We start from the raw sequence: 24,074 nt of genomic DNA, 5'->3' as shown, positions 1-24,074 counted from the left end.
TTTTCACTACTTTTCTTTTGTCGAGCACAAAGAAAATAACATTTTAGTTAAATTTAAATTGTGCTTTGGATCAAAGATCCCATGTACTGCCCAAAACAGCAATTCAAATCTGCTGAAACAAGCTACATAAGCAACATGCTTCGACGTAGCTTGTAAAGAGAGACAGAGACTCCGATGCCACTTTCCCTCCACCACTTAAGGATTAACTCTGCCTCTGCTCATCATTTAGCACTGAAGGTACACATGTCAATCAATGTTCCCTCTAATTGTTCATGTGTGAGCAAACGCAAAAACTCCCTGAGTATTCAGTGGAGCCCATGTGAGCAACATCAGACGTGCACACTGTGGCTACACCAGCAGCACACCTGTCCCAAACCTGACTAAATAACAAGTTTAATCTCCATCCATCCATCCATTTTATACCGCTTGTCCCTTTCGGGGTCGCTGGAGCCTATCTCAGCTGCATTCGGGCGGAAGGCAGGGTACACCCTGGACAAGTCCCCACCTCATCGCAGGGCCAACACAGATAGACAGACAACATTATCTTATTATTATAATCAAATGACAGCAGTCATTTCCTTTTCTATTATACGTGTTTAGGCCCACTTACAATGACAATAACAACAAATATTGTTTTTCATTAACTGTGTACTTGTATTGTTTGTCTGGGTGGAGGTCCTGCTTTGGAAATAATTTGTACCCCTTTCAGACATTGCATTTAGTTCCCATTAAAACATTCACATGTTGCACAATGAGATGTAAGCAGGGGATCATGTGTACATTCCTGCAACTTCCTGTTTGTAAAAAATATATTTTTATGAGTATTTATTTAATATACTAATAGGATTTCATGATTAATATTTATAAATTAAGATTCCTAATAAATGACACTAGAATAAGCACACATTTGATTGGTAAATCATAGTGTAACGACCTGGAATGACACTTTATGTGTGGTGTTGGAGTTGTCCGACTTTTTGTGTGGCTGTAAACGCATCACTGGCTAAGTGCCATATGTGCATGTGTTGGCGCAAGTGAGAAAGAGCGAGCGGCTGCTGTTGATCTAACAAAGTTGCTTTTGGTCTGGTTTGTACTGCAGAAAATGACCACTTTTGCTAGATATCATTTTTTTTACTAATGTTTTGGTGATGTGTTTATGGCCGACAATAAAGAGTTTTGCTCAGTAAAGTGATGGATGGAATTCATGTCCTCAAAGCGTCTCGACAGACGTTACAATATTTGAACAATGATGACGAAAACTGTTTTCTCTGTTGTGTCCGTGTCGTGTCGAAAATTGTTATGCGCTTATTTTTTTATTTGATTTTGTGCGTGGCATAGATTTGCCGTGCGCAGAGGACGCTTGAGCAGTGCGCAGTTGCACAGGCGCGCACCTTAGAGGGAGAGATGTTGACAGTGTCAATTCTCTTATATACTCTTTCATTCTAGACTTCTAGAGTGTTTGACTATCACATCACTCTAAATGTATAGACTATAAAGTTCACAAACATAAAGAGGGATTCTAGTGGGCCAGACCAATCTTTCCCTATCTCTAAACTAAAACTGGGGAAATGTGTAGAGTGTTCTGAGCTTCAGACATGATTTTGTGTCAGAATTCTTTGAGGAAAAAATGCCTGGTTAGGCTTTGTGTATGTAGTGTGTGCCTTACTTGCTTTACAGCTATGTTGTTATTATGCTGTTTGTTACTTATGTATGTTATGTTGCAGCTATTTAAAATAGTTTTGTCAATTTGTTCTGGCCAGAAACAAATTGGCCTTTGTAACATATCTGTGTCTTTGTGTGTTGTATGTAGACCACATTGCTTAGCAGAGTTCAGTGATGCAAATGCATGTCAAGTTGATCAATACATTGTATTATTCTCCAGTGCAATAACAGTACTGACATGAAGGCTAAAAGGGCATTAATAGGAGCTTTAAAAAAAAAAGAAGAAAAAAAGAAGTAACTAAATAGTTACGTTTCAAAGTAACACATTACTTTTTGGTGTAAGTAACTGAGTTAGTAACTCAGTTACTTTTGAAATGAAGTAACTAGTAACTATAACTAGTTACTGGTTTTCAGTAACTAACCCAACACTGCTTATATAGCCCTTAATCACAAATGCCTCAAAGGGCTGCACAAACCACAACACCAGCCTTGGCTCTGATCCCACATCAGGGCAAGAAAAATTAAACCCAACAGGCACAATGTGAAACCTTGGAATGGACCGCACATATGGGATATGGTACAATACAATCAGCAAGGTAGGATGGAGATCGTTTAATATTTTGTATGTAAGTAATATAACCTTAAAGTTGCATATTAAGTGTGCACATGAAGCCAGTGCACTTTCTTTTCCTTATCAAAAGTCTTGCAGCCGCATTTTGTACCAACTATAATATTTTAATGCTAGACATAAGGAGACCCGAAAATAATACGTTACAGTAATTGAGACGAGATGTAACGAATAACCATGAATAATGATCTCAGCGTCACTGGTGGACAAAATGGGACACATTTTTGCAATATACATTAAAGAAGGCTGTTTTAGTAACACTCTTAATGTGTGACTCAAATCAGAGAGTTGGGTCGAAGGTGATACCGAGATTCTTTTCCGAGTCACTTTGTATGATTGTTTTGTCGTCAAATGTTAAGGTGGTATTATTAAATATGTGTCAATCTCTAGCAGGACAGATACTCAACATTTCCGTTTTCTTAGCGTTAAGTTGCAAAAAGTTGCTGGACATCCATTGTTTGATTTCTTATGTATCTCGAATGGGCAGAACCAAGTTGATTTGCTTCTGCTCCTCTGAAAAAGACAGAATAAACAGTTTGTGGTTCGCTTGACTAAAACTGCTCTTATCACGTGATGTGCGGATTCACAAGATCTTGTAAAGTCCGCACTATTTCTCTGCCCAGCGGAGGTGCTACAGAGCGCATCAGAACGGCGGTAGGCACTGACGAACAGCAGATCAGTGTGACGTTCCGTGGTGGAGCTGTTCAGCGGCCACTATGCATATGGTAGAAATCCAGGGTTAGACTCACACATTCAGCTCTGTGGCACATAGACTAATTCCTGGTTAGGCAACACACGCCATTGCCTATAAACTATTGCCGTCTGACTTCTTGGAATTATATAATACTTGCAAATGAAACTCAGAAATTTATGAAAACAAGATGTAAAAACTGTGCATTACAGTTATTATAATTTGTCTATCAGGATCTGGTGAGTGTTGCTTCCAGCGAGACCCCAAGGATGCAGAGAACGGCAGGCGTAATGCAGGTAAAACTAGATGTAATGGCAAACAGGAAGCAGGGAACAAACAATTACATCACACCAAACAGACTACCAAGTAAAGTTATCCAGCGCTAAAGAAGTGAACCAGATGGAACAAAATAGAACTAATTGACAATGAGCAACAGGTGTGCTGGCAGGACGAGGACCAGAAAGTAAAGGTGCTTAAAACACAGAGACCAAACATGAAATACTGACAAAACAAGAGCACCAGGACAAGAAGTGATTCTTAACACACGAAGTTGATAACAAAACCAAAATAGTCATGAAAGATCATGACACTGTCAATGTTATACAAAGAATAGATTGTATTATTAAGCAATGAACATGTATTAACATATGAACATGCATGTTTGTTCCAGGTATAGATTGTGGTGCCTTTTGGTTTGAATAATGTTTGCTTATTTAATGAGCCCCCTTGGGGATTGGGCAGAGTGATTGTATATGTTTCTTCATGAATACACTTTCACTTGTGTACATCTAAGAATGTGAATAAAATATCTGATTTCATATCTCCTTTGTGGTTGCTATGCAGACCGCGATCTCTGCATATTGGCGAAGTATCTAAATAAGGTAGGCTGTTGCAATAGACCACAGTGCAGGCATATGCTACGTCATTGTGTTTGCACATCATGTATGAAACACTGTGGATGTGAGCGGTCTCTTCATTACCTATGTGCATATAGTTTGTTTGTGCTGTCTGTATGCCTAGAGTGTTTCTGCCTTGTTGCATGCATACTTTTGTATGTACGAATGTGTGTTTGTCTGACCACAATGAAAAGCATATAAGCCGCAGTCATGGGCGATATCAACAAGAATAACGACTGCACCAAAGTAGAGCAAGCTTCCCTTCCACACCCAGCATCACCAGTCGGTCCACTGTTGGCATTATTTGACTAACCATTTAAATTAATTGTCTTTGCTTCTGAGACAGACGTAGAAAAGGACGAATTAGATGAAGGAAATGAGCACGAGAAGAACCGCTTTCTCCTCTATGTGATGTCCTCCACCCTCATATCAGGCTGTCCTCTGTGTGTCATGTTTGGCTAAGACTCCCATGACGTGTCCTCTACATGCAGGTGGCTCTGTGACACTATATAACGTTTGTAAGCATCAGTGCACATTTCTGACAAGGTGTGAACATCTACTTTAAAGTCAAATACATACACCCAATGGCTGTAAGGGAAGGTTACTTTTCCACACACATAAACTGCTATATTATATTTATGTGCACTTTAGTGCAGATACTACCACAACCATGCAAACATATATGTGTATCAAAATGTTGTTGTCATTTCATGACCTTTGCGGCAATGAAAAACATACAAATAACGGCTTTTTGGATTTAATGTTCAGATCTAACAAATGTTAAATAAAACAAATAATGAAAGTACTTCTCGTTAGCACCACTAAAAGGCAAATACTGTCATTTTAATAGACAATAAAATAACTATAGTGGAACCTCTGAAGGTTGCACAATTCTAACTAACCTGATGGCAAGAACAAGACCCTGGAAAAGATAGGTCGTCAAGCATTGTGTGCTGAAGTCTATATCCTCATGGTCTACTAAACGTCTGGCCACCAACTCATTGTGAACAAGTTCACTGAAGCCTCTCACCTCCTTGGTGTCACTATCAGCCTCAGCAGGACAGAGGAACTGTTCTATGGGGTGCCGAATGTAAAAGTCCAGTCACACTTTTCTAGCAAATATATTTCTCAGATTTAACTCACTTTTCTCAGGTTTAACTCATTTTTCTCACATTCAGCTCATTTTCATCACATTTAAGTTTATATTGAATATTGAATCTAATTATTATATCCAAATGTTGAATCTAAATGTTAAACTAAAAATGTAATCTAAATCTACACAGAACAAAAATATAAACGGAACACTTGTTTTTGCTCCCATTTTTCACGAGTTGAACTCAAAGATCTAAAACTTTTACTATATACACACACCAAAGACCTATTCCTCTCAAATATTGTTTACAAATCTGTCTAAATCTGTGTTAGTGAGCATTGCTTCTTTGCCAAGATAATCCATCCCACCTCACGGGTATGGCACATCAAGTGTCACGGCGCGGACTCAAACCCGCTTTTCCTCGGCAGCTGGAGCTGCCGGGACCTCTGCTGGCAGCACACTTGGACACGCCCCTGCTCACGCTGGGCACAGCACGCCCACGCAGCGACAAGGCTGCAGGCAATTGCGCATCAGCACACCTGGGCCTGATGAGAGGGAGCGGTATAAAAGCCAGCGTACCCAAGAGACATTCACCAGAACATAGCCAATCTTCCTGATGTCTTCCCTATTGCCTGTGATCGTGTCCTGCCTCACGAACTCCACCTGGATCTCTGCTTGCCTCCCTCGACCCTTGACCTCTGCTTGGACTCGGACATCGTTGCCTCTCTCCAGCCCCCGACTGCTTGCCTCCCTGCTGACTGCTTCTTCGCCTTGCCCCTTGGATTCGACAAAAGATTCACACAACACGCACCGACAACAACCCCTGGTAAAACTTACATTGTTAATCCTAGACATTGTCTGCACTCATTCACTTGTGGTAGCATACACACCCCACACACTCATCAAGGTTTTCAATAAACCTGGTAAACCACAGTTCTGCCTTGGTGTCGCCTCCTTCCCTTTGCCTTGTACATAACATCAAGATGCTGATTAAACAGCATGATTATTGCACAGGTGTGCCTAAGGCTGTCCACAATAAAAGGCCACTCTGAAATGTGCAGTTTTATCACACAGCACAATGCCACAGATGTTGCAAGTTTTGAGGGAGTGTGCAGTTGGCATACTGACTGCAGGAATGGGGGGGGGGGGGCGTAATGTTGTCCATCCATCCATCCATTTTCTACCGCTTATTCCCTTCGGGGTCGCGGGGGGTGCTGGAGCCTATCTCAGCTACAATCGGGCGGAAGGCGGAGTACACCCTGGACAAGTCGCCACCTCATCGCAGGGCCAACACAGATAGACAGACAACATTCACACTCACATTCACACACTAGGGCCAATTTAGTGTTGCCAATCAACCTATCCCCAGGTACATGTCTTTGGAGGTGGGAGGAAGCCGGAGTACCCGGAGGGAACCCACGCAGTCACGGGGAGAACATGCAAACTCCACACGGAAAGATCCCGAGGCCGGGATTGAACTCACGACTACTCAGGACCTTCGTCTTGTGAGGCAGACGCACTAACCCCTCTGCCACCGTAACAAATAATATTTCTATTAAATAGGCTTTACTTTGCATTTTAATTAGCGTGGGATTTTTTTTTTTATTTAGAAATAATAGTACCAACTTTTTCTTTTTCTTTTTTTTTTTTCTATAACATTTGTGTCACTGGCGTGGCGCCCCCTGATGGACGGCGCCCTTAGCATTTGCCTATACGGCCTATGCCACGGCCCGGCCCTGGTCATCTGCATGCTGGCCGTCCCCGTTGGGGTCTCGACTTGCAGGTTTGTTGTCGTAACCAACGTGAGTGGACAAATGTTCATATTCGATGGTGTCTGGCACGTTAGAGAGGTGTTCTCTTCATGGATGAATCCCGGTTTTCACTGTTCAAGGCAGATGGAAGACAGTGTGTGTGGCGTCGTGTTGGAGAGCGGTTTGCTGATGTCAATGTTGTGAATGGAGTGGCCCATGGTGGGTGTGGGGTTATGGTATGGGCAGGCGTATGTTATGGACAACGAACGCAAGTGCATTTTATTGATGGCAATTCGAATGCACAGAGATACCGTGAAAAGATCCTGAGGCCAATTGTTGTGCCATTCACCCGAGACCTTCATTTCATGTTGCAGCATGACAATGCATGTTGCGAAGATCTGTACACAATTCCTGGAAGCTGAAAACATTCCAGTTTTAGCATGGCCAGCATACTCACCGGACATGTCACCCATTGAGCATGTTTGGGATGCTGTGGATCGGCGTATACAACAGTGTGTTCCAGTTCGTGCCAATATCCAGCAACTTGGCACAGTCATTGAGGAGGAGTGGACCAACATTCCACAGGCCACAGTCAACAACCTGATCAATTCTATGCAAAGGAGATGTGTCGCACTGCGTGAGGCAAATGGTGGTCACACCAGATACTGGCTGCTTTTCTGACCCCCCCCCCAGACTCCCAATAAATCAAAACTGCACATTGCAGAGTGGCCTTTGATTTTGGGCGGCCTAAGGCACGCCTGTGCAATAATCATGCTGTTTAATCAGCATCGGGCTATGCCACACCTGTGAGGTGGGATGGATTATCTTGGCAAAGAAGAAATGCTCACTAACACAGATTTGGACAGATTTGTGAACTATATCTAAGAGGATTAGGTATTTTGTGTATATAGTAAAGGTTTTAGATATTTCAGTTCAACTGGGAGCAAAAACAAAAGTGTTGTGTTTATATTTTTGTTCAATATATATGTTAAATCTAAATGTTAAATCTAAATCTAAATATTAAAACTAAACCTAAATCTTAAGTCTACATCTAAATGTTATATCTAAATATAAATGTCAAATCTAAATGTTAAATCTAAACCTAAATATTAAGTCTAAATGTAAATGTTATATCTAAATAAAAATCTTGAATCTAAATGTTAAATCTAAACCAAAATCTAAATTTAAATTGTATATCTAAATCTAAATGTAAGCGCTAAACAATAAATATAAACCTAAATGTCAAATCTAAATATGAGAGTTAAATCTAAATGTTAAATATAAACCTAAATGTTAAATCTAAACCTAAATGTTAAATATAAATCTTAAATCTAAATGTGAGCGCTACATGTTCAGTTTAAACCGAAATACTAAATCTCAGATCTAAATTTACTTGTGAGCGCTAATCTCTCGCCAAGTGTAAAGATAAATATTTATAGAATGTCAATAGTCTACAAATCTGACGCATCTCAGCTGCAAATCTGCGACCGCATCTCTACCTCTCCTTGCATGACACTCCTACATCTTTCGGACTTTTGAAAAAGGAAACATGACAGATGCTTAATGACAAATAAAGCCAATAAATGTGCATATTTTTGGAAATGTTAGCTCTAAACGTGTGAGTGTGCTTGGCGTGTTGCATAAAGACAATTAAACAATCAAACACCCGACGCTGCGTTTGACAATGAATGGAATTTCTTGCAGTCTGCATGAATACACCTATTTCTATTTTGATGTGTCTTTAATCATTTCGCTGCGCTGTTACTTCATGATTGTGTCACAAATGTACATTACATCGCTGGCTTTGGATGGGTTCTAAAGAATGTCTTGATTGTGAACTAAATAGTAGAAACATGATTACAGTGGATGTTAATTAAAGTCATCTTTCCTTCATCTTACTTCCTTTTAAACCATGCTTCTTGGCAAGCCGAGATGCGCCCATCACTCAGATGGCGGTGCTGTGTCTGCAGGCAGGAAGATGGAAAAGAAACATTAAAAGGCGCATATCGGCATGTGCTGGATATGAACCTCGAACTGACTAAATGACGACTTCAAACTCAAACTTATATGACAGTGATCGCGTTGTTTACAGCAATGTAATGTTCATATGTGACCTCGATCATGAAGTAACAGCGCAGCAAAATGATTAAAAACACCTACAAATAGAAACAGGTGTATTCATGTAGACTGCGAGGCAGCACGGTGGAACAGGGGTTAGTACGTGTTCCCTCACAATACGAAGGTCCTTGGTTCGATCCTGGGCTTGGGATCTTTCTGTGTGGAGTTTGCATGTTCTCCCCGTGACTCCGGGTACTCCGGCTTCCTCCCACCTCCAAAGACATGCACCTGGGGATAGGTTGATTAGCAACACTAAATTGGCCCTAGTGTGTGAATGTTGTCTGTCTATCTGTGTTGACCCTGCGATGAGGTGGCGACTTGTCCAGGGTGTACCCCGCCTTCCGCCTGTGCGCAGCTGAGATAGGCTCCAGCACCCACCGTGACCCCGTAAGGGACAAGCGGTAGAAAATGGATGGATGTAGGCTGCATGTCTCGGTTTCAGAAGCAATTCCATTAATCGTCAAACGCGGAAGTGTAGCTTCAGGTGTTTTCTTTGGTTGGTAGAGTGGCCGTGCCAGCAACTTGAGGGTTGCAGGTTCGATTCCCGCTTCCGCCATCCTAGTCACTGCCGTTGTGTCCTTGGGCAAGACACTTTACCCACCTGCTCCCAGTGCCACCCACACTGGTTTAAATGTAACTTAGATATTGGGTTTCACAATGTAAAGCGCTTTGAGTCACTTGAGAAAAAGCGCTATGTAAATGTAATTCACTTCACACTTCACATGTTTGGAGCTAACATTTTTTTTTTAAATGCAATTTTATTTTATTATTTGTCATTAAGCATCTGTCATGTTTCCTTCTTCCACAGTCAGAAAGATGTAGGAGTGTCATGCACTAAGAGGCAGAGATGTGGGCTCGGCTTTGTGGCTGATATTAGTCTTCAGATTGGTGGATTAATGCCATTCAATATTACATTACATTCTATGTATTCATCTTTACATTTGGGGAGCGATTTAGTGCTCAGATTTAGATTCAGATTTAGGATTTGGATTTAGATATAACATTTTGATTTAACATTTCGGTTTCGATTGAACATTTAGCACTCACATTTACATTTAAGATTTAAATTTAACATTTAGGTTTATATTTAAAATTTAAGATTCAACATTTAGGTATATATTTTACATTTAGGTTTAGATTTAACATTTAAAGATTTCGATTTGGATTCAACATTTATATTTGTGAAGTGAAGAGAAGTGAATTATATTTATATAGTGATTTTCTCTAGAGCAGGGGTCACCAACGCGGTGCCCACGGGCACCAGGTAGCCCGTAAGGACCAGATGAGTAGCCCGCTGGCCTGTTCTAAAAATAGCTCAAATAGCAGTACTTACCAGTGAGCTGCCTCTATTTTTTAAATTGCATTTATTTACTAGCAAGCTGGTCTCGCTTTGCTCGACATTTTTAATTCTAAGAGAGACAAAACTCAAATAGAATTTGAAAATCCAAGAAAATATTTTAAAGACTTGGTCTTCACTTGTTTAAATAAATTCATTATTTTTTTTTACTTTGCTTCTTATAACTTTCAGAAAGACAATTTTAGAGAAAAAATACAACCTTAAAAATTATTTTAGGATTTTTAAACACATATACCTTTTTACCTTTTAAATTCCTTCCTCTTTTTTCCTGACAATTTAAATCAATGTTAAAGTAAATTTATTTTTTTTAGTGTAAAGAATAATACATTTTAATTTAATTCTTCATTTTAGCTTCTGTTTTTTCGACAAAAAATATTTGTGAAATATTTCTTCAAAAAAAAATATTCTGGCAAATCTACAAAATCTGTAGAATCAAATTAAAATCTTATTTCAAAGTCTTTTGAATTTCTTTTAACATTTTTGTTCTGGAAAATCTAGAAGAAATAATGATTTGTCTTTGTTAGAAATATAGCTTGGTCCAATTTGTTATATATTCTAACAAAGTGTAGATTGGATTTTAACCTATTTTAAACATGTCATCAAAATTCTAAAATTAATCTTAATCAGGAAAAATTACTAATGATGTTCCATAAATTCTTTTTTTAAGTTTTTCTCTTCTTTTTTTCGTTTGAATTTTGAATTTTAAAGAGTCGAAATTGAAGATGAACTATGTTTCAAAATTTAATTGTCATTTTTCTTTTAAACCGTTCAATTAAGTTTAAATATCATTAATTATTAATAATAACATAGAGTTAAAGGTAAATTGAGCAAATTGGCTATTTCTGGCAATTTATTTAAGTGTGTATCAAACTGGTAGCCCTTCGCATTAATCAGTACCCAAGAAGTAGCCCTTGGTTTCAAAAAGGTTGGTGACCCCTGCTCTAGAGCCTCAAAGCGCTTTACATAGTGAAACCCATTATCTACATTTAAACCAGTGTGGGTGGCACTGCAAAGCAAAAGATACAACAAGAACATCACCGGCTAGCTTTTGTTAGCATTAGGGGTTTAACTGAACAAATCTGTCTTAAAACGGTCTACATTTTTCAGAATTACTATGTTTATGAAATAAAACATTTTACCAGCCCCGATAAAATGACTGGTGTTCACAGCTGGCGCTCACTCTGTCTCTTTAACACGTATGCACATGGAGCGTTTGCGCTCATATGAAAGCAGTCCAAGAGAAACAATGAACAATTTGCAGTCATGTTGTTATTCAATGACTAACCCTAACTTTCCATTAGCTATTATCAGCTAACAACACCCAAAGCTAATGCGTGTGCATGTGTTATGTACGTATGTATGTACGTACGTGGAGGCGGGATATAATGCTTAAAATACTTAAATTACATTGGAAATTTAGTGCCCTCGAGGCATATGTGTAAATGTTTGAAACATTTACACATAAGCCTCTTTAAGGGTCTGATTGATTAAAAACAAATTAAATTCATTTGTTTTGGTGTCTGCTGGCATTTTTAATTGAGCTTTCTATATATATATATATATATATATATATATATATATATATATATATATATATATATATATATATATATATATATATATATATATATATATATATATATATATATATATATTAGGGGTGTGGGAAAAAATCGATTCAAATTCGAATCGCGATTCCTACGTTGTGCGATTCAGAACCGATTCTCATTTTTAAAAAATCTATTTTTTTTAAATTGTATTTTTTTTTTTTTTGTTAATTAATCAATCCAACAAAACAATACACAGCAATACCATAACAATGCAATCCAATTCCAAAACCAAACCCGACCCAGCAACACTCAGAACTGCAATAAACAGAGCAATTGAGAGGAGACACAAACACGACACAGAACAAACCAAAAGTAGTGAAAAAAAATGAATATTATCAACAACAGTACCAATATTAGTTACAATTTCAACATAGCAGTGATTAAAAATCCCTCATTGACATTATCATTAGACATTTATAAAAAGTAAAAAAAACAAAACAATAGTGTCACAGTGGCTTACACTTGCATCGCATCTCATAAGCTTGACAACACACTGTGTCCAATATTTTCACAAAGATAAAATAAGTCATATTTTTGGTTCATTTAATAGTTAAAACAAATTTACATTGTTTAATCAGTTAATAAAACATTGTCCTTTATAATTATAAAAGCTTTTTACAAAAATCTACTACTCTGCTTGCATGTCAGCAGACTGGGGTAGATCCTGCTGAAATCCTATGTATTGAATGAATAGAGAATCGTTTTGAATCAGGAAAATATCGTTTTTGAATCGAGAATCGCGTTGAATCGAAAAAAAAAATCGATTTTGAATCGAATCGTGACCCCAATAATCGATATAGAATCGAATCGTGGGACACACAAAGATTCGCAGCCCTAATATATATATATATATATATATATATATATATATATATATATATATATATATATATATATATATATATATATATATATATATATATAAATATATATATATATATATATATACATATATATGTATATATAGAATATATGCATTTTCTCCCGCTGCTATGAAGGTGCATCTGGATCATTCCAGATGGACTTTCTTACACAGCAGCGCTCACCAGAGCGCACCTTCAGCGTGCTAAATGTAGGTTCTGTTGTTTGCAGTGGCGGGCCGTGCATTTCCCACCTAGGCCTTCAGTGATGTCCTGTGTCCAATGATTACCTCTCAAAATACCATCATTTATGGCACCACATGACCATTGCTGGAGAAATACTATACGGAAATACATTTACGCACTACTTTGCATTGAAGTAACTCAACAGTGTACAAAACGTGTTATTTTCTGGCACATTTAAAAATCAATTAACCCGCATCAGCAATTAAAACATATCTTCTGTGGTACTGTAAAAATAAAAATTGCAAAAAACATATTAAACGTGAAAAAATAAAGAAAAAAAATATCTGAACTCACAATTTTTAGAACCCATTCGAGCTTCCGGAGTTGGCCAACATGGTCTCACAAGATTTAGTTTCTCTTTAAATATCCTTTTTAGAAATGGCCTTGCAAATATATGTGTTGTCTTGTCTAATCATAAAAGATGCAGACGAGGCGTGTTGGCTGAGTTCTTAAAATTTACTCCACAGCGTGCTTGTCAAAAACATCCAGCTGCCGGCATGTCTACATTCAACAACCTAAATGGGGCTACTGTACATGCTCTTCACTACTGTGGCATGCTGGGTAATGGAGTTCTTATGTCACCTAACTCATAACATAACAATATATATCTGCCTTAGGCTAGCTAGAAGGCCTTACTGACAACAACTGGTGATCTAATTGGCTATTGCAACTGTCTGTCAAATGTTTGTGTACCGCATTGTTGATTCTGAAGGCCCCTGGCAGATTTGGTACAGCATGGCAACATAAGCTAGCTGAATTCTGATTGGATAAAAACTCTATAACCTAAAAACAACCGCGCTGGAAGGAGTATAGTATGACATGAAGATAATTTGAATACTTTTTGATATTTAGGGGAAGTAAATAAAAAAATACTTTTATCTTTATTTATGATCATGATTTCTGGTTATGTTAGGCCAGCAGAGAAGGCTTTGCTGGCCCTGACGCTGACGGCACACCACTGGTTGTTTAGAGTTGGCTTCAATATAGCCCAGAAAAGGTGGTACATATTTATGTTTGGGTGCTGCATGTTAACATCATGACAAAACGCCACAGGTTGGACCAAATGATGCCATAAATGTGAAGAGAAATGATTGTCTCCATCCATAGTGACAGCAAAACATGCAAAAACCTCATTTACTCTACTGTAAATAGGGCGGTCTGCACCACTTTGGCACTTGTTATCAATTGTACAAACAGTCTTAGTAGATCATCCGCAACACAACCACCAATAGCACATGCAAATTTATAGTTTGCACACGCTCTTTAGCACTTGTTATTTAAATCATAGTCAATCAGGCCCTGTGTGTGCTCTATCCTCTGAGACTCTAACATCCCACCCAAAAAGATAGATTTCGGTGCTTTGGACAGAACAGGCTGTCACGCTCTGTCTGGATAGGCACAGAAATACTTTAAGCAGACACAGCAAGCGACGGTGATGGTTGCAAGAGAAAGAAGAAAGAGGGCCTTGACTGCTAATCCAGACAACCCCGGGCAATTCCCTTGCCACCCCTGCACTCATGTCTGCCGCTTAAAGATCGGACGATACAGCCATCTCTGGGCCCACACCAACAGAGGACAAAGTGCATGAAGAAAGTCCTCATCGGACCAGTGGAAAACCAAAAAGATGATGCAACAGTTGAATTATTTGTATTTCTATAATTTCCAGTAGTAAAAATTACTTATAAAAATTAATTAGTTGCTTATTAACATGCAAAATAGTAACATTATTTAGTCATTATTAAGTACTTATTTAGTCATTACTAAGTACTTATTAAGGGTTAGGGTTCCTAACCCTAATTAACAAAACACAAAACTACAAATGTTAATAGTGTCCAAATAACTCTAAATTAAGTCTTTGTTACTTACAATATGTTCCCCCAGTGTCCAAATAACTCTAAATTAGGTCTTTGTTACTTACAACATGTTCCCGTAGTGTCCAAATAACTCTAAATTAAGTCTTTGTTACTTACAATATGTTCCCCTCGTGTCCAAATAACTCTAAATGAAGTCTTTTTTACTTACAATATGTTCCCCTAGTGTCCAAATAACTCTCAATTAAGTCTTTGTTACCGTATTTTCCGCACTATAAGGCACACCGGATTATAAGGCGCACCTTCAATAAATGGCCTATTTTAAAACTTTGTTCATATATAAGGCGCATAGAATAGATGCTACAGTAGAGGCTGGGGTTACGTTATGCATCCCGTAGTTGCGAGACCTGTCGTGGCTCAATATTGGTCCATATATAAAGCGCACCGGATTATAAGGCGCACTGTCAGTTTATGAGAAATGTGGAGGTTTTTAGGTGCGCCTTATAGTGCGGAAAATACGGTACTTAAAATATGTTCCCCATACTAAAGTGTTACCAAAAATTGTTTTGAAATCGGAATTGTCGGGTATCCATGAATCAATTTTAGTTAATTGCTTATAAATTTGTCATGCACACCAAAATCATTTTTAAAGTAAAAAAAAAACAAAAAACTTCTCTCCATTTAGTGCATGCTTCCATAACACTACATACTGTATAAAGCATACCGAGTTTAAAGCTTTACTTTGTTCTCCCTATTATGAAGGCAAGACACATCTATGCAACAATATATGAAATATTTAATTAGAGGTTAATGTGTTTAATGGCAAATATGCAGAATACCATTACTGACCTGCATACTGCATCCAGGAATATGATTACAGCTTTTAGGGGCAACTGAGATGTTCCTTCAATGAACGGAGAAGTTAATTAAGGTTAGAGGCTTAATGTATCAAGACACATGCAGTATGTAAAAATATATGTTCTCTGATTTGTTTTGTAGATATATGAAACATGACTGAGAGATACCAGATACAATTCATCTTTTTGTGTTGCAGAAGCATTGCTACACTTTGTGCAGGGCACATCTCAAGCACCCCTTTTGAATGTTATTACTCTGTTAAATGGCCGCAGGATTGTTATCGGGACCATTAGAATGCCTCTGATGGAGTATCCAGTCGGCCTGAAGGCTATAGGTACGACGATGAAATGTCTTCGTTCCGCTGTAAAAGTTGAGTTTGTGGCAATAAATTAGCAAATGCACTCTGTCTGTGGGGTTCCAATTATCCCAACAAACCCCATTTGGTCTCTGTATTGCACTTCACTTGGCATCAGGACAATACAAATCTACATGCTCAGCAATTGAGAGTTTATTTATGAGCTAATTCATGTTGGTAACTACTGCACTGGAATCAAGCCTGGATTATACAGTGTATCCAAAACATGTCCAGAAGGATAATTGACTGACAAATAACATAAGTGCAGGGTTTTTATGCACAAAGATGGAGGATACAGATGGTGTCTTCAAATCCTGCCAGTATTACAAAAAAAACCTCAGACTGAAATTAGTTTTAGTGGCAGCAATCTCAGCACCTGATAACATAAGTCCAACATCATTTGAATGTTATTGGGTAGTAAAATATTTACTGTCATTTTAGAGCAGTCGGCAAAATTCAGCCCGCAAATACTGATATTTTAAGATGGGAATAAAATACTGTTCTGCTTGGAGCATAACACTACATCATTATTCTGTGGTGTTATACAAAAAATGAACAAAAATCAATATAGTTATGTTACTTACCCAAAAAAGTAATTGAAATACTAATAGAATTAGTCTTCCATAACTGTAACCAATTACTAGGTAAAGTCAGGAATGTGTTACTTTTTTTTAAATCTTGAAACATCTGTAGTATGCAGTTGAGAGATGTTTCATTAGATCAGAGAGCGTTAATGTGTGCCTTTAAAAGGGGGTGACCGTTGCCAAGTAATGTGACGTCAGCCAACAGCATTAGCTGTGTTAGTTCAGCATTGGCAGTCGGCGGCAGGGAATCACTACCCATGTGTACATGGACAAAATGTATTTAATCTGATTATCATTCGGATTAGAATGTTACTGTGTACATGGACCCTGTAAAAATGATCTGATTATGACGTGCATTTTCATGCACCACACCTTAAATCGGAATACTGTACTTTGACATGCGCAGAACATAACATAAACAGAAAGGTGTGGTATTGTTTGTGCTATGGCGGCATCTTTTGGACGAGTTCGCTCACTGCAGGTGCTGAAAAAGCAGTGACTTTCGCTGTAAACAAACAAGGTTTTGTGCATTTCTGCTTATCCGATGTTATCACAGTATTTATTTAGCATTTTTTTCCTTCTGTTCACTGCTTTTGTTTTATCTCTCTTTTTGAGAGATAAAATTCTCTCAAAAAATGCTAAATAATTTGCATAATTATTTAGCTGCTAAATAATAGTCATAATGTGGTAAATGACTATTCTCTATACACCTATGTAGATATTGCACCAAAAACCAGACATTTGCAGCTAGAATAGTCATTTACCACATTAGCAATGTATAGAGTGTATTTCTTTCAAGTTAAGACTAGTTTAAAGTTATCTTCATTGAAAAGTACAGTGCTTTTCCTTCAAAAATAAGGACATTTCAATGTGAACGGTGGTGTATATGTATATATATATATATATATATGTATATATATATATATATATATATGTATGTGTATATATGTATATATATATATATATATATATATATACGCCACAGCAGACCACGGCGAGGCCGAGCAGCAGCACGCCACAGCAGACCACGGCGAGGCCGAGCAGCAGCACGCCACAGCAGACCACGGCGAGGCCGAGCAGCAGCACGCCACAGCAGACCACGGCGAGGCCGAGCAGCAGCACGCCACAGCAGACCACGGCGGGGCCGAGCAGCAGCACGCCACAGCAGACCACGGCGAGGCCGAGCAGCAGCACGCCACAGCAGACCACAGCGGGGCCGAGCAGCAGCACGCCACAAACGAACGCGAAACATCTGGAAAGGAAGAGGCTCATGCCGCCGTCGCCCGGCTACACAGCAGTGAGGCCCGCACCAACCAAGCAGGGAGAGGCCCGGCTACCGGCCAGCAGCGGCGGCACCACCACCTCACTGCGGCGGGACCAGCAGCTTTCTCGCGGCGGCAAGTGACGGCAGCAGGGCGGCGAGGGAGAGGCCAGGCTGGCGGCTAACGGCTAGCGGCTGGCAGCAGCGGGACCATCTCGTGGAGACGAGACCGGCAGGTGACTGCGGCGAGGCCCGGGCGAGGAGAGAGGCTGGAGCGAGGCTTGCCAGGCCGGACGGGACCCCATCGGTGGGAAGGCGAAAGTGCAGTGACGCGTCTCGGCAATTTGGGTTGTGAGTTTTAGCCAGTAAAGAAACCGAACTGAAATTAAGAAGAAAACCAAGTGAATTAAGAAAATGAGTGCGAAACACAAGAAATTCGAGGAAGACTTGGAGGAGATCAGAAAATCGCTTAACTCCCTGTCGGAGGATGTAAGGACAGTGGCCAAACAGCAAGACACACTCATGGAGTTGTTGACCGAAATCAAAATGCTGAAAAACATCATCAAGGAAAAAGACAAGAAAATTGTTGACCTAGAAGCAAGAATTGACGAAATTGAACAGTACACCAGAATGGACGATTTAATTATAAGTGGACTAGAAACCAAACATCGCACATATGCAAGAGTGGCCGGGACTCGCAGCAGGGACGCTGACAAGGACGCCGAAGCCCCGGCAGACGAACTTGTGACACTTGAACGGCAAGTAATTAACTTTTTTTCCAGTAAGAACATGACTCTTCAAAGTGGCAGCATTTCAGCGTGCCATACTATCCCCAGGAAGGACAGCAGAACCAACCCAGCCATTGTGATCCGGTTTGTAAATCGGAAATACAAGACGGAGTTACTACGGCAGGGAAGGAAGCTGAAGGGAACTGGGGTTTACATCAATGAACATCTTACCAAGAAGAACGCTGACATTGCAAGACAAGCACGCATCCTCAGAAAAGAAAACAAGATACAAGCAACATGGACACGGAACTGCAAAATCATGATTCGGCTAAATGGACCATATGAAGAAGCCAAAGTTGTCATGATCCGAGAGCTCCGCGACTTGGATCAATATAGATGAGACCTGCTAGACTTATGACTGACACGGCTCATCCTTGGCTGGAGACGGGGAAGGCTACGCAGCGAGAAGGTGAGACAACTGAGAATCAAAAGTTTCTAAGAGCTGAATACATGGACTATAAACTGTATGACTTTGAAAATGATGTTGACCCAGAAAACCATCTGTTCAACTCAATCAATGCTACATGTGACTACTACACAGAGGAACAATTCAATGACAATGTTAGTTTAGATAATACATTTTCTTTAATACATTTCAACTGTAGAAGCTTATATGCAAATTTCTCAAAGATTGACGAATACCTGAAGACTCTAAATGGCAAATTCAAAATAATAGCACTTTCTGAAACATGGATCGATAAAGACAGAGGTATCGATTTCTCCATTGACGGGTATGAGTTGTATCACTGTAGTAGAAGAAACAAGAAGGGAGGAGGTGTGGCCCTGTTTGTTGACTGTGAATTGAAATGTAGACCTGTGGAATGTATGACAGTGGTAATTGATGATTTATTTGAATGTGTAACTGTAGAGGTAGAAATAGAAAAGAAGAGAAATGTTATTGTTACGTGTATGTATAGGACACCTGGGTCTAAAGTAGAAGCATTTAATGATAGTTTGGAAGAATTATTGTGTAAGGTGAAGGAAAATAAAACATTTGTCATGTGTGGCGACTATAACATAGACCTGCTAAGCTCACCCAGAAATAAATCAACAAGAGACTTCTTGGATGTGGTATATAGTAGAGGGCTTTATCCATTGATCACCAAACCCAGTAGAATAACGACAAATTGTGCAACGTTAATTGATCACATCTTTATAAATGACATAAAAAATAATATAAAAAGTGGACTAGTAATTAATGATATAAGTGACCACTTACCTGTGTTTCTTACTTATGACTGTCCAATTGATAAAAAGAGGGAGGAAAAAACTCATAGATATGTAAGGAAAAGAACTGAAGAGGCAATAAATAGGTTTAGGAAGGACTTATTTGAAACAGACTGGAATGAGGTGTATGGGGGAGAAGCAAATGCTGCATATGAGGCTTTTCTTAATATATATTTATCATTGTATGAAAAGCATTGTCCGAATGTATGGAAACAAAGAGACAGCTACAATAAAAAGCCTTGGATTATAAAGGGACTACAGAATGCTTGTAAAAAGAAAAACAAACTTTATAGAGATTTCATAAAAGTAAAAACAAAGGATGCTGAAACAAAATATAAGGTTTACAAAAACAAATTGATAACAATAATGAGACAAGCAAAAAGAGAATATTATAATAATTTACTAGAAAAAAATAAAAACAATATCAAAGGAACTTGGAATATTCTGAACAAGGTAATAGGAAAAACATCTGGGCCTACAAACCCACCAAGCCATTTTATCAATGAGGATAATAAGATGATAACAAATATGAATGAAGTGGCAAACGGATTCAATTCTTTTTTTGTGAATGTTGGACCCAAATTGGCAGAGAGTATTGGAGAACATAAAGATATACAGAGTGGATGGAGAGGGGGAAGCAAAGTGCTACAGTCCATGCTTCTAGGAGATGTTAGTGAAAATGAAATTGTATCGGTGGTAACAAAACTGAAAAATAAGACATCAACAGACAGTGATGGTATAGACATGATAATTGTAAAAAAGACTATTGACTGTATCATCAAACCTCTTTGTTATATTTTTAATCTTTCTTTTCAAACAGGGACCTTTCCAAATAAAATGAAGGTAGCAAAGGTAATTCCACTCTTTAAAACGGGAGATAAACATAGATTCACTAATTACAGACCAGTGTCACTACTGTCACAATTTTCTAAAATAATTGAAAAAATATTTGTAAAAAAATTAGATAGTTTTATTGAAAAGAACATGCTGTTGAGTGAGAGCCAGTATGGATTCCGGACCAATAGATCCACTGCTTCAGCTGTAATGAATATAATTGAGGATATAGCAACAGCAACTGATAATAAGAAATACACTATAGGGGTATTTATCGATCTTAAAAAAGCATTTGATACTATAGATCATTCTATATTATTGTCCAAGTTGTATTCATTTGGTGTGAGAGGAGTAGTTTTAGACTGGCTAAGAAGTTATTTAGATAATAGACAAGAGTTTGTGGATTTTATGGGTAATACATCTGAACAAATGAGGATTGAATGTGGAATTCCACAAGGTTCGGTTTTGGGACCAAAATTGTTTATTTTATATATTAATGATATATGTGAGGTATCAAAGTTATTGAAATTTGTATTATTTGCGGACGACACCAACTTTTATAGTTCGGGACACGACTTAAAAGCATTATCAAAAATTATTGAACAGGAAATGATTAAACTTAAGAGATGGTTTGATGCCAATAAATTATCATTAAATGTAGAAAAAACAAAGTTCATGATTTTTTGTAAGAGGAAAAGGGAGGAAACGATCAAATTGTCAATAAATGGAATAGATATTGAAAGGGTTTCTGAACTTAGATTTTTAGGAGTGATACTGGATGACGGTCTGACATGGAAATCTCATATTGCACATCTGCGGAAAAAGATGTCTAAGAGTATTTTTATATTAAATAAGGTAAAATATGTGTTAGATTATAGGGCAATGCGTATATTGTATTGTGCACTTATATTGCCATATATCAACTACTGTGTGGAAGTGTGGGGGAACACATATAAGAGTAACATAAAGGCATTGTATCAACTACAGAAAAGAGCTATAAGGATTATTCATAAAGTAGATTACTTAGAACACACTAACATATTATTCATTAATTCAGGTTTATTGAAATTACAGGAGCTAGTAAAGTTACAGACATTATGTGTCATGTTTAAGGCTAAAAGCAAAACATTACCAGCAAATTTACAAAAAATGTTTGTCATCACTTCTGAGAATGAAGAGCATAGAAGAAAAGGTCATTTCCAACATCAGTATTCAAGGACAACTTTAAAACAAATGTGTATATCAGTGGTGGGGGTTAAACTATGGAATTCTCTTTATAATGAGATAAAAGATTGTAAAAATATATTCAAATTGAAAAAAATATATAAAGACAGAACAATAAAATCATATGGACAGCCATAAGTGTTTACATTTTGCTTTATATTTATTAATTTACTTGTTTTTTGCCTGGTTTTGTATCTGTTTTGTATCATCCTGTGAGGTGTACCTGTATATTACTTCTTTTGTATTTTTGTTCGGTTTGTACTTCATGAAGTTTTGCACTTGTGTTTTTTTTGTTTTGTTTTGTTTTGTTTTGTTTTCGTTATATTTGGATGTAATTGTTGGTTCACATATCATTAAGTAAGACTATGTATTATGTGAAGGGGGCAGGAAAATATAAGATTTTTCTTCATCCTGCTCCTTCTCAGGCATTGGTGTGTAACGGTGTAACTGAATAATTGTGGTATAATTGTCTATCAAAGATGCACATCAATGAAGGAGATAAATAAAAATGATGATGATGAAATGTAGCTGTTCTGTGCCATTTTTGTTATGTACGTGTTGCGACGCAACTTCATGTTATGACGTTCTGTGTATGTTTCTGAGGCTAGCAGTTAGCACTTGGAGTAGCTGTAATGTCATGAATAAAACAGCTAATTAAACAAAAACTGGATCCCTTCTTTTATCGTTACATCGACACATGACACTCCACACCATACTTTTGTTTTTGCTAGTCTCGTTTTAAAGCAACAAACTCAACAGTATGTAACGCTACGTCTGTACATGTTGAATGGGGCAAGACAACAGCAAAATAATTGATTCAATCAGAGACTATTAAATGTAATCCCTCTCCACCACCAAAGTATAACTGACATCAAAGACATGCACAGTGAGGATAATTCCAACCGGAATTTTGGAACATGCGTTTTATTCTCTACAAGCAGACTGACTATTGGCATAAACCACCTGTCTCGATCGAAATGAAATTTTGATCCGAACGTGTGTGATCAGGTCAGAATATTCCATATGGTATGTTTACATGAAGCATTTTTATTCCGGTTAGGCTATTATTATTATTATTAAGGCGATTCAGAGGGTCATAAAGTCTGCACAAAAAATCATCGGCTGCCCCCTCCCCTCCCTGAAGGATTTACACAACTCCCGTTGCCTCAACAGAGCAAAAAGCATCACCAAGGACAGCACTCACCCTGGCTTCCGCCTGTTCGACCTGCTACCATCGGGCAGGCGCTACAGGTGCATCAGAGCCAGAACAAACAGGCTCAGAGACAGCTTCTTTCCCAGAGCTGTCACCATCTTGAACTCTAACTTATAATAATAATTCACCCCTATACAATATCCTACCCTAATACCCTACTGTGCAATATTACCCTTCGAGTGCAATATGTCCGACACTGATTGTTATTTATTACTCCAATACTCTTGTCTTGTTCTGTATATTGTACAGTATTTTGTATTTCTACAGTGTTTTGTATATTGTACAGGATTGCTTATTATTTTTATTGGATAGTAGTCTGTTTATTTCAATTGTTAGTTTTTTTTCTTTATTACCTCTTGTGTAATTTACTTATACCCCATATTTGTTCCCACTACTGCACCTTAAGTTGGAGTCCTTAATCTCGTTATATGCAAATATAATTACAATAAAGTCCATTCTATTATTTTCTCTATTCTATTCTATTCTTAATCTGATTAAATGTGTCCATGTGCACGCAGCTAACGGTGAAGTGTGTTCACTGCAGGTTGATGGTGCTACTTAATTAGGTGATTGTTCGTGCTGTTTTTTTCAACCTTTATTTACCCAGGAAAATACCATTAGCATTAAAAATCTCTTACAAGGGAGTCCTGCCGCACGCATTCATAAACAAGTGTGACCATGGTGGGTAAAGTATCTTGCCCAAGGACACAACGACAGTGACTACAATGGCGGGAGCTGGATTCGAACCAGGAACCCTCAGGTTTCTGGATGATCGCTAAAACATCTGAGCCACGCCACTGCTTTTGGGGTATTGTAGGATTACATGAGCACTTAATTTAATTGTTCACTGTTCTCCCGTAATATTAGAAGTTGTTGTGTAAGTGTACTTACATGTGATGGGTTATACTTGTATAGCGCTTTTCTACCTTCAAGGTACTCAAAGCGCTTTGACACTATTTCCACATTCACCCATTCACACACACATTCACACACTGATGGCGGGAGCT

General features: G+C 38.2%; 1 protein-coding gene and 1 long non-coding RNA gene across 2 annotated transcripts in view; both read right to left on the bottom strand.

The window, feature by feature from the left end:
- LOC133633672 (CUB and sushi domain-containing protein 1-like) overlaps positions 1-24,074 on the bottom strand; it is a 1,183,208-nt gene that overhangs the window by 803,367 nt on the left and 355,767 nt on the right. The window lies entirely within an intron of this gene.
- LOC133633761 (uncharacterized) lies at positions 18,093-18,756 on the bottom strand. The gene is made up of 3 exons (XR_009821835.1): positions 18,741-18,756; positions 18,256-18,330; positions 18,093-18,160 (listed from the first exon to the last, which is right to left on the bottom strand). It is a non-coding gene; the product is annotated as an uncharacterized LOC133633761 (long non-coding RNA).

The sequence above is a fragment of the Entelurus aequoreus genome, linkage group LG02, assembly GCF_033978785.1.
Source record: "Entelurus aequoreus isolate RoL-2023_Sb linkage group LG02, RoL_Eaeq_v1.1, whole genome shotgun sequence".
NCBI classification, from domain to species: domain Eukaryota; kingdom Metazoa; phylum Chordata; class Actinopteri; order Syngnathiformes; family Syngnathidae; genus Entelurus; species Entelurus aequoreus.
This window is presented reverse-complemented; position numbering and strand designations above follow the sequence as displayed.